The following is a 12,743-nucleotide window of genomic DNA, read 5'->3' as shown; positions in this document are numbered from 1 at the left end:
TTTTAAATATTCATGCAATATCTTCACTTTGAATGGCGTAAACAATCCCAGCATATTTCACAGGCTCTCATATTAGTAATCCACACAGTAAGCCTGAAAACTATGGGTCTGAACACAACTCATAACACATCCCTCTAACAAGAACATCGTTATCATTTATTTATGTGTTTATTTATGACAACAAAACTAACGGCCTAGTGGGAGGTGAAGAAATAAGCGTTTAGCTCCTCCGACGGTGCCAGTGAAACACATTCACACTCCACAGACATGCACCAGAGACAACAGTGCCCTGCTAAACATCATCAATTATTCGCACCTTGCCGAGACTCGCTACTTCAAAACACTGAGCGTGTTTGATACCCTCTCTATTTAGTGGCGACTCGGAGCGCACATGCATGTCGGCGAAGAAAAATGAGAGATGCTCAGAGATTAATGACTTCCTGCGCCAAATTCATCTTTCAGTGCGTGGGAGGCCCTTTCAGATAAATCGGAGACATTCTAGATCTTTTTTTTTTCTTTCCTCTCTCTCCCTGGCTGTAGTTGCACTGTATGCGTCGTACTTCCCTCATAATCGCTACATCTTGCTGCAGTCTCTGTGAATTATGGGAAAATTTGCTAGCGGGCCTTGGTGGTGGAGGTGGGGGAATTCCCATCTCTTTCTGCCTTCTTCACATTATTTCTCTCACTTTGTCTCCGGGCCAAGGCCAGCATGGATACGTGGAACTTATTTCTCATTCCATGTTGCCAGAAAAACAAAAACGCAGGAACCTGGGTTCTAAGGACTCCATATTGCTGGATTGATTACAGGAACCTGGGTTCTATGTAGCAGAGGGTGGCTGAGCTCGTGTCTTGGCAGGGCCCCTGGGGAGGCGGTTTCGGCGTAATCGGATTTGGGAGGGTGAAATTCGGCGGATTTGGGAGGAGAGGGGTTGACACAACAGCAGACTCAGATCTGCTGATGCCCAGCTGAGGTGGATTCTCCGGAGTAAACAAACATGTGTGTGTGTTGGGTGTGTGTGTGCGTGTGTGTACGTGTGTGTGTGCGTGTATGTGGGGGTGGGGGGGCTAGCTACCGAGCTACTGCTTGCCTGTAAACACTGCCACAGCCAGACTCCTATAATCTCATCATACAGAAAACATTTCCGGCTGCACAAACAGGCCTGCAAGTGTCTGAGGTATGGGCACCTTCACTTTGCAAATCAATTTGTTCAGCGCACTTCCACCTGTAATAACTACAGTCACAAACTCAGATATAAACTCATCTTTGTCAAGTTGGAAATGTTGCTCTCTGATAAAACTCTTTATCACGCTGGAAGCATCAACCACTTTCTCCACAAACACAAAACAGGAAAGTACTTTGAAACGGTTTTAGGCTGAACCTTCTAGAACACCTCCCGTGATGCTGCACCAGAGTGCTGGAACTGACGGAGGCAGCGTAGGGCTAGGTGGAGCGGCTGTGGGTGTGAAACGACAGCAGCTGTGGCCTGGGATGGACAAAAGCCCACACTGTGCTCGGCGGGCCAGCCGGTCAGGGGGTCAGTGCAGGAGGCTGCATTAATAGTCAGCTGACCTTTCACATGAGCGTCATTAGGTGGATGGGGGAGCTCAATAAAGCTACTCTGTGTGTGAGCGTGTGTGTGTGTGTGTGTGTGTGCGCGCATGTGTCTGTGTGAGTGAGTGAGTGAGTGAGTGAGTGAGTGAGTGAGTGAGTAAGAGAGAGAGAGAGAGAGAGAGAGTGAGAGTGTAAGTTGGAGAGGTGCAGACAGAACATAAATGCCAAAATATGTGAGACTGTACCCTTTTCTCACTTTTTTCTATGCATATATGCATCAGTATAGAGATGTGCACAAATAGACTTAATGTCCTAGATAATCTTCAAACATTGCCTAACACACACACACACACACACAGAGAGAAAAAGAGAGAGAGAGAGAGAGAGAGAGAAAGAAAGAAAGAAAGAAAGAAAGAAAGAAAGAAAGAGATAGAGATACACAGAGAGAAATAAATGCAAAAATATGGCAGATAAAGATCTATAAAAACATTCTCATGCAAAAGCGGAACCTGCTGACACAAACAAACAAACATACACACAGACACTCACACAGGCAAACACCTGGCTTCTACAGTGACAGGAGTGCAAGGGAATGCATTTGGGTTTATTTCCCATGTGCTAGATTAGGCTGCACGGAGGCCATTTAGATGGTCCAGCTGGACTTGTTTATTTGTTTAAGTGTGTGTGTGTGTGTGTGTGCGTGCGTGTGTCTGTACAGTATGCATGCCTTCACTCACAGACAAAAAGGAGCCAGTGCTGAGAGCTTCCCTAGAAACCGGCCTTCCTCCATCACAGACATGTAAATGCATGCTACCATTCACATTCCACTAAACACTTCTAGGGCACAACAATGATGGAATGTATGCTGAAAACACAACACATTAAGAAGGACAAAGACTACAAACTGTATGGGCCATATCCTGTGAAGCTACTGTAGCCACTTTTGATTTGAATGTCCATATTATGCTGGGATAATTCACAACAAACACAGTCTACTGAAGAAATAATAACAGATATAGTAGTCATATGCACACAGTGACTGAATTACTCCACAGTGAACCCACCCCAGGCTGAGAGAGTCTTTCTTATTTAGTCTGGCAGTTGCAAACTGCCTGCAATCCCCCACCCCCAAACACACACACACACACACACACACACACACACACCCCCTTCCAATCACAGTGATCCAAGCACAACAGCGGACAAAACCGCCCGGAAAACACGCCAGCGTGACGCGGCCATTCCTGTGTCCGGATGAGCCTGGACTGGGGCAACAGCGCAGCGGCCGACCGCGTCTGCCACTGGTCAGCGGACTGCGGGGGACTTTTGGGGAAGTTAGTCACACCAGCAGGCCTTCTCCTCTCCTCAAGAATGAGTCGCTTCTTTAGTCGGGGGCCGGAGCCGGACGTATCGCCTCTGTCCATCCAGAAAAGCTTCCAATGAGCTAGCAGAGTGGTTTAGGAACTGTTTCATTTGCCTGTTTTTCAACAAGCACAAAGAAGCCTATTTACATCTTCAGCTCTTGCCAATGGAACTCTTCTACTTGGAAAAAAAAGTAAAATAGCTTTTTGAAGAGGGGAAAACTTGGCACAGACATCAAGTCATTTGTACAAATTACTTTTTTTACTGGGTACATTCTGTGCTTGGGAGATTGAGTGAGATACGCAAATGACACAAAGGCACTGCTCATAATGGCACTCCCATCTTGTAACAGCGTTCTGGGAATCAGCGGAATCGAGCATTTCTAGTTTTTTTCCCAGAGAGCGGAATTGGAGCACAAAAAAAAAGGAGATTCTGCTTTTAGGAGAGAAGCCGACATGGAGATAAAAGCACATCAGGACTCAAGACATCCCTCCCCTCGTACAATGGCGCCATTGATCCGTCCAGCGTTGTGTAGCTAGGGCTCGCACAGCACCAGGCCTCGCAGCTCGCGGGAGCGCTTCGGTGTGAACGCTTATCGAACCCAAATCCAGCTGAGCCCTCCATCCTCCTCATCCACCTCTCCAGAAAACACCACCACCACCACACCACCAGAACCAGAGCACGTCCCACACACACACACACACACACACACACACACACACACACACACACACACACACACACACACACACATGCACAAAAGCAGATGCGGAAAAAAACACCCTGCAAATGTCCTGCTGGCCCTTTCCCATATTCTACCCCAGCAACTGTGCCGCTCAACTCTTCTCTGCGTCTCTGCTTACAGCGCCTCTTCCAATGATACCAACCAGGAGGGCTTTGAGTGTGCCTGTTCCACCAGAAACACAGAGCAGAGCAGTGTCTGTCCACACACAGCCTGGTGTGTGTGTGTGTGTGCTTGCCATGAATATCACTACACCGCATGAGGCATAACCATCGAGCACCAGTACCGGTCAGATTCATTTTCCATCTTAGAAGAATGAAGAATGGCCTCTTAAACTGGTAATTATGTAACACGGCCACAGTTGGTCTTCTCATCCAACGCCCAGACCGTGGACCGGGGCCCAAACCGGACCGAGGTCCATTCAGAGGTCTTTCCAAATCCTTCTAACATGAACGAGCCCCCGTGATCAATCACTGATCCGCGTCAACAGGGCCCACAGCGCACCAAGTAATGGAACACAGGCCTGGCCGATAACAAAACACTACAACGTCAGAAATGGAGCAGCCGCAGTGGACCGTCACATTCCGATGGGCCTCTACACGATAATTAAATTCATCTGACCAGAGACCTTTCCAGCCCAACAACTTAAATAAAGAGAAATTAAAACAAACACACAAACACACACACACACACACACACACACACACACACACACACACACACACGCTTCGCTGAAAACAAACAAAATAACCCACGGCCAATCCACACACTGGAGCAGTTGCTTGGCAACTACACACAGGCTCGGCCAATACCAGCCTAACAGGCCAGTCTTGATTTTGGTCAGCCTTCACTGGACCGGGGTAGCTGAGCAGTAATGGGAATAGGCACCTCAGACATAACAAACAGTCAGGGGTGATGCGTGATGCATGGCACGACTGACACTGTAGGTGTAGTCAAACAAGCCAGCACATTTCCTCAGACCACAGGACAGGCTGGAGGAGACTCAGGAACTGGTTGGCCCTCTCCAGGTAAATAAAAGTCGACACTTGAGGAAATGAATCGAGAAAACACGTAGGTGGGGCATCCGGCCGATCTGTACCACGTTGGGACCGTCCATTCCGCAGTCAGGCAGTTGCAAGAGATGTCTCGGGGGAGACAGATGGAGACAGAGACAGACAGAGAGGGGGGAAAATAGAAAAAGAGAGAGGAGGAGGAGGAGGAGGAGGAAGTGTACGAGGCCTGACTCACGTATCCTGTCAGATACGAACTCAACTGAACTCAAGACAAATTTCGCTACAGGTTCTTCCCACAAAACTCCTCTAAAGAAACGACACACATTGGTGACTGTGTTTTTACTAGTGAAAGTGTCCAACATTCATTCTCAAACAACAGCTGCCACCACTGCCTGACATAACCCAGCTAGGCTAGACCTTTTGTCCACTTCCGTTCAATTGTTACATATCTCTCTCTCTCCCTCCCTCCCTCCTTCCCCCTGCCTCCCTCTCCTCTTCCCTTTCTCTGTGGTGTTCTCTTGTTCTTTATCCTCCACCCATAGAGCCTTGTGCCACTTTGACCTCTGGTGACCTCCGTAGTCGCCTGTATTCTAGTAAGTTCCGCGGTGCGTCCGGCTGCCGGGGGGCGACTGACAGGATGATGAGCTCCAGTGTGCCTTTGAAAAGGTCATCGCCGACCCCGCGCCGCCCTACCAGGCTATTTATACCACCTCAACCTTTTACCATGCACACCGCGCCCAACAATGACCACAGATACTGGGAAACGCCACCCCCCCCACACACACACACAGAAATACAGACTGATACACACAGAAATACACACACACATTGAAATGTAGACACTATTCCAGCACATCTGCTCTGAAACCACAAAAAGATGCACACAAAGACTTTCATGGTTGTCCCTCAGACATGTCAGATAGAGACTGAAAACACACTGCATGGTGTGGACACACACACACACACACACGAATCATGGTCAAATAATATGTATACCAACTGAGTGCATTGAGTTAACTTGGTGGCATACCAATGAGTTAATTAAGATGTTCATTATGCCAAAATGCACCATATAAATTAATACCATTATTACATGCCTTGATATTACTGGGTTTTATAATCCATTAGGGAATGTTAATCACATTTTTCCAAACGAGGGAAACTGCCTCAAAAAGACTCATTTGATTCTGAATGAATAACATTTCAATCTCTTTTGTTTTGCAGTGAAACTTAAAAACAGCATGTGTCTGATCTTGCTTCAAATCTTTTAATCCCCTCTGTGCTAGAGAGAGAGGGAGAGAAAAAGAGGGAGAGAGAGAGAGAGAGAGAGAGAGAGAGAGATCAATGGGGAAAGATGTGGAGAGAGAGTTCTTGAAGCAAGATCGGCCAAACATGGAACAAGGACTATTGCATGCCCTTTGTCCAGCCCCCAAAATGTGATTACTGGGGCCATGTCAGTTGCTGAGATTTTCCACCCAGGTATAGACCTACACCCACAGTGCAAATGAACTGAAACAGGTCTGAAAACAGAGAAAGAACTGACCTCGCATCGTCGCTGGGCGTCGTTTTCCTCTTATAGCGTTTCGCCTTTCAGAGTAACGTAACTCCTTCGCCTATTGTTTCAATTAATTTATATAAAGTATGATGTGAATATTGTGTATTTATTATAATAACCGCCATTAACTGGACGGTACAATGCATTACCTGCACTGACCTGATGGTGGAGGAGCTCATCTAAACTCAGCAGAGCAGGTCCATGGCCTTAAGTCAGCTGTGGATGGCACCTTCTGCTATATAGCTGCTTGTGTGCTGTGTCAAATTCACCCTGCTTATCATTAGATCGTCTACATACAGCGCCCTCACAGGCCCAGGGTACAGGCTGCAGGAAACATTTGGAGACCTCGAGCACCCAGAAGGACATGAAAAAACAGCAGAAAAAAAGGAGGAATCACACCATCATAACGACATTCGATCAGCTCCCTTTCTCTCCTTGTCGCTCTGCCACCCCGGGTTTCTCATTCTCTCCTCTAGACGTCCTTCTGTTGGCCTGTCGGCCTCCCTCTCTCTCTCCATCTCGCTCTCTCACTCTCTCTCTCTCCTCGCGCCCTTCCCCTTCTGTGCCGTCTTATCCATCTGGAGGTCACGCTGTTTGTCACGGACACTGTGTGCACCCAATAAAGCCCTGCCCGTCCTCGATAGCCCCAGTTCTATTGGGAAATAGATGGGTTTCCAGGCGCCTTATCACTCCAAGGGCTTTAGGGGGGACTTGCCGCACAAATAAAAGGCTGCAGGCTATTAAATTACAAGTTTACTCCTGCTACCAAACAGCTCGAGAAGGGACCAGTCGGCCAGGCAACAATAGCCTGCCTCTTAAAAGAGAGAATTGAGAGAGGGGGGGGGGTACGGTGAAAAAATATAAACATCTCGGTTGTTAGCTGGTGGCAGATTTCACAGACAAACTCAGCTACGTGACGGAACTGCTCATGAACGCCGCAATGGAGCGCGAGAGGGAGGGGGAAGAAGAAAGAGTCATGAAACAAGGGTGCCAAAGTTCAAAAGTATTTAGCACTTGGCAAAGGGAGGGGGAGGGGGGGAAACGACATTGTCGCTCCCGCTCTGAAGAGCATTATTCAAGAGCTTATTAAGACTACATCACAAAAGAGAACCCGACAAAAAACGCGGCGCACAAAAAGGCTTTCATCTCCACCCACCAAAAAAATGTAATTGCTACCAAATTACTATAAATTGTACCAATTAAAGTAATCCTGAATGAGCCGTGTGTCATCTTAATGTTTCAGTACTTAGCAGAAGAGTCCTCCTAATTAGCTGCAATTGCCTCAAAAAAAGGGGGAAAAAATGCATTCATTTCAGTGTCATTAGCAAGAAGTTTCCAGCGTCGGGAGAAAACGACGGCAAAGCCCGTTTTAGGCGGGCCTCTGTGAGAAACGGATTGTTTCCGGGGAGATGAATAGAGGAGCTGCTGATAATGACAGAGGGCATTGTGGGAGACGAGAGCCCACTGCCGAGGGAGACACGGGGAGGAGGCCAGGGGAGCCAGGGGAGTCCTGATGGGGATTATTCCTCCTCGGCGTGCGGTTGGAGGAGAGCTAGAACCATCAGTATGTCTTTAGAGAGGAGGGAGTCAGCAAAAGACAGGCAGAGGCTTGGAGGAAGAGGAGGACGATGATGAGGTGTGGAGTGTTTGTGCCTCCTTTGCTTATCTTATTTTGTGTTACATCACATGACCAGTACTGCACTCTATACTTGTATCCTGGCCCATCTCAATACACGAATCCGACGAGCGTTCTGTGGAGGCTGCCATCTTTTGGCGACGCCATTACTGAGCTGTTACTGGTATGTAAACAAACCTCTGTGATAACGCACCCTCAATGACAGCTACAGCCAGGCAGTATGGCTTGTTGGGTTGATGATGTTAGACAGTGGCCTCCGGTCACAGATGAAGGTACAAGCAATCTTACAGATTATGTATGAAAATAGCTTAGAGTAGAGAATGAGGAAATAAAGACATAATTGGGACTAGGTTGATATTATATCTACTTAACTACTGTAGCTAGCTAACATTAGCAATAACTATGCTAGCTAGGCTAGCTAACGAGGAAACTATACAAATATCTGTCCATTTGGCATGTTTTCCCACTCGACATTTTAAAAGAAGTAGTGAGACAGTCGTAAATCGCGGGCTGTTATCCCTGTGGACACAACCAATCCAATATGGTATGTAAACAAATCTCCGTGATAACGCACCCTCAATGACAGCTACAGCCAGGCAGTATGGCTTGTTGGGTTGATGATGTTAAACAGTGGCCCCCGGTCACAGATGAAGGTACAAGCGATCTTACTGATTATTTATGAAAATAGCTTAGAGTAGAGAATGAGGGAATAAAGACATAATTAGGACTAGGTTGATATTATATCTACGTAACTACTGATATCTAGCTCTAACATCAGCAATAACTAAGGAACTAACGAGGAAACTATGAAAATATCTGTTTCAAACATTTCAAAAGGAAAGGGTAAGGTACAGCTAACTGCTATCTGTGCAAACCGCATGGTAACGTTAACGTTAGGCTACCAGACAGGGGCAGTCCACCCGGGGTATTTTGTGTGTTTCACATTTTTTTTTGTTCCAACTGGTAATTTTATTGCTTGAAAACGGAACACGTTTTCCCACTCGACATTATAAAATAATAGTGAGACAGTCGTAAATCGCGGGCTGTTATCCCAGTGGACGCAACGAATCCAATAGGAGGCACTGGCACAATGCTACCCAGCAACAGCTCAGTAATGGCGCCCCCTTACTTCGGTAGTTTTGCCGGATTTGTGTATAGAGCATCACAGTCCCGCCCACAGGAGTTTCCGGAAGTAAGAATTCATTGCAATTTCTCCATTGACAATTCGGTTATAAGCCATAAAAACTGCACATGGTAGACTCAAAACCAGCTACGACTGTACTAAGTGATTGTGCATGCTCATATAGACGCCAAAAGTTCACGGGGCACTAACCTCGTTTTGAGATAAATGTCTTTTATTCGTGATGTCATTATAATGCTGCTAACATTAGCCTACATTAGCAACAGCAACACAGGTATGAAATATATTATGTTTTAGTGACCTTGTTGTTTCTATGAACATGAATTGTTGTTTATAGGAAACATCAACTTAGTCGAGGCATAAAAAGCCCTGTATATCCCCATTAAGTACTTAAACCTTTGAACTAGCTAGCTAGCTGATAGCACATGCTGGATGCACTGCAGTAAAATGGTTAGCAAACCGTCCATGCCCCCGTGAATATTTCACTGTTTCAAGGACGAAATCAAGAGTGTCCAAAGGGGTGAAAACCACTTTAAATCGGGTCACATTATTGACTGTTGTGTGTCGAGGGTCAGCTTGTGGGTTTTGTAAGGGCCAGCATGAGGGACAAGACCTATCAAACCTACGAAGTTGTGTGGTGAGTTTTGCAGGGAGGTTGGTAATGCTAGTTAACATTAGCTAGGCTACTGTAGCCTTCATACTGTACGAATCATATAATCAATTAACCTAGAAATACTTCTTCGTACATTTAATGAACATTTTGTGTAATAATTCACAGCAAGTTAATAAACTGAATATGGTGGTCCAAGAGCAGACCATGCACCGGTCATGGCATCAGGATGGCAGTCAGATAAGAAGCACTTCACAATGTTGCTAACGTTAACCGCTTTCACACACACACACACACACACACACACACACACACACACACAATATAAAATGCACGATGGTAAATATAACATTCAATACCAAAACACTATTATTTACACGATTACTCCTGAAATAACTGCTATTAACTAAATCACTGTTTGGAGGAAAGGGTTCGCGTGCTGTCGCCGGTTGGAAATGATTTTGCGCTGGTTCGTGCTGCTTATATATTTTTCAGTGAGGCGCGGTGGTTTATGGGATGAGTAGTTCCTTGACTCGGAAATGAAAATATGTACAGTCTTGTACCTTTGACTTTTTTTGGACTTTCTCTTCGTTTTTTTACTCGAAATGATATGTTGTATGCTTATGAGTTACGCCGTAACTGATTAGCCTAATACATGCTCTAACACTCTTTAGATACAGATTTGTCCAAAACGTCAATGGGAGAAATTAATGGGAAATTTACTTCCGGAAACTAAGCTCTCTCGGAGGAGGGGCGGGACTGTGATGCTCTATTGAAAGTATTAGAGCTCTTGAGTTGACCAGTACAAGATGGAGGTATGGAGGGAGAGAAGGGATTCTGTACTATGTTCTCTTCTCTCCATCTTTTTTTCTGCCAACCTCTTTCTCTGGCAACAGTATCACGGTCCTGGAGCTGACCAATGCTGTGGAGAACAGAGCAACGGTGCCGTCCAGAGCCTGAGGCCAGGACTGCGGCCTGAGAGGAGGAGATGAGGGGGTGGAGGTGACGCCTCTAACACTCTCTCGCACTCTTGTTTTCTGTGCTAGATGCTGCTTCCTGTTTTCAAGTGCAAGGCGGACCCCCCCTCTCTCGCCCTCTATCTAATTAATTAAAGTGGGTCCTGCTGGAGTGGAATATGGTGTGTGTGTGTGTGTGTGTGTGTGTGTGTGCGCGCTTGTGACTGCACACATTTCAGCTTTTGTATGTGTAGTAGTTGGGTTGTGTAGTATGTGTTTGTTGGTGAGAGTGTGTTTATCTGTGTGTTGGTGTGTTGTTGTGTGTCTGTGTGTGTGTGTGTGAGGTGTTAGCGGTGCTCTGGTGCAGGTTTTGGCCAGGCTGGGCGCTGGCACCGGCCGGGGCACCAGATGCCCGAGCAGCACTGGCTCGGCAGGCCGCGCCACTCCTGCACGCTAAAAGCGGAGCGCGGGCACCCGAAATAACCTCCCCGGGGACCTGACTCCACTCGAAACTTACCCACGGATCACAGCCGCCAGCAGCCAGAAATCTGCCCTCGCGACCCCCGCCGCCCTCTTCGTCTCCTCTCCTGCCCGCTCGGCCTGCTAATGTGCTCTGCTTATGGCCTTCCGCCGCCTGCTACCCCAGTCTGACCAGTCCACTCTCAAAGTAGAGCTCAACGGAGATATTCTTAGGCTCTTTTTTCTCTCTAGCTCTCCCCATCTTTTTTTTTTTTTTTTTTTTTTAAGAGCGATAACCACGAGATGCTAGTCACGACTTGTTGTTTTTTTCCGGAGCAGGAGATTGATTGAGACATTTTCACATGGAGGTGGTTCTTTAAACAAAACCAAAAGGAAAACAAACGCTCAAACTAAATAGACGTGAGAAAAACGAGCGCCGAATGCAGAAGTGAAATGAAGGAAAGTGGGGAAATACAACCCGGTCGATGCATCCACATTTTGTTTTATTGAAATTCTTGTTTTATTTGCTTGTTGCCGTTAGCAGCCTTGATCCATAAATACAGAGTCGGTCGGACGAACACACGCTGTTTGTTTTGGTTTTAATTTGTCTAAGTGCATTCAGAGCTCAGGGCGCTTGGGCAAGACTGGCGTGGCTACTGACAAGTGATTTGTCATCTCACTTCCCACTGCGGAGAAGGAGGAGGAAGAGGAGGAGGAAGATGATGATGAAGATGATGATTAAGAAGAGGAGGGGTGGAGCGTGTTAGTAAGGACTGGGCCGCCCTGTCAACGGAGGACACTGCCACCTTTGTGCTCAATGTTAACGTGCACCCCACACACACCAGATGAACACACGCACACATACGCACACACACACACGCACGCACACCAGATGAAAACACACACACACACACACACACGCACGCACACCAGATGAACACACACCCGCACACAATCACACACCAGATGAACACACACACGCACACAGTCACACACACAATGGCTTCTCAGGCTCACTGTTAATCATTGTGAAATTATTAAGAGGCTGATGTTATTAGCAGCTTAGGGCACATTCTGCGGATGATTAAAATGAGGTGAACTTTTCTCCTACTTTCTCTGGATTGGACTTTTGAGTTAATCTTCAGATGAGAAGTGCAGAAATAAGCACATGAGGACTGGGTTCTTTCAGTAAGGAAAAGGTCCATGGTTGGCATCGGTGGAGTCGGGGGGGAAAGGAACACAGGCTTTTACTCCTTTTCTATGCTGTGCTGTTGGTTACTCATATGGACGGTGTCTAGCCAACAGCAGGTCCAGCATCCTCTCAACACCCCCGCAGCAGCAATGACGCTGGCCAAGCGCATACACACGTCAGGCTTCCTTCACACAGATTAACAACATCGATGACAGTCACGACGCAAACATCTGCTGACTACTAGTGGCCAAGAGCTCCCCCCACCCCCCCACACACCAACACATACACACACTCCTCAAACAGCACACTACCATCACCCTCCAGCATGGGGACAGTCTTCACCCAAGACCAAGCCAGACACACACACACACACACAAACACACACACACACACACACCTCTCATTACCACTGCTAAAGCAAGAGATAGCTAGAGACAGTAAGAGGGGAAAACCAGACGTTCCAGAAACACAGAACGACAGAAACAAAACGCAGAATCCCACAATGTGGGCTGAAAGAGCGCAAAA

The 12,743-nt window shown here is 46.9% G+C and overlaps 1 protein-coding gene across 1 annotated transcript in view; it reads right to left on the bottom strand.

Moving 5' to 3' along the window:
* kidins220a (kinase D-interacting substrate 220a) overlaps positions 1 to 12,743 on the bottom strand; it is a 48,630-nt gene that overhangs the window by 12,587 nt on the left and 23,300 nt on the right.

This window comes from Alosa alosa, chromosome 19 (assembly GCF_017589495.1).
Source record: "Alosa alosa isolate M-15738 ecotype Scorff River chromosome 19, AALO_Geno_1.1, whole genome shotgun sequence".
NCBI classification, from domain to species: domain Eukaryota; kingdom Metazoa; phylum Chordata; class Actinopteri; order Clupeiformes; family Clupeidae; genus Alosa; species Alosa alosa.
This window is presented reverse-complemented; position numbering and strand designations above follow the sequence as displayed.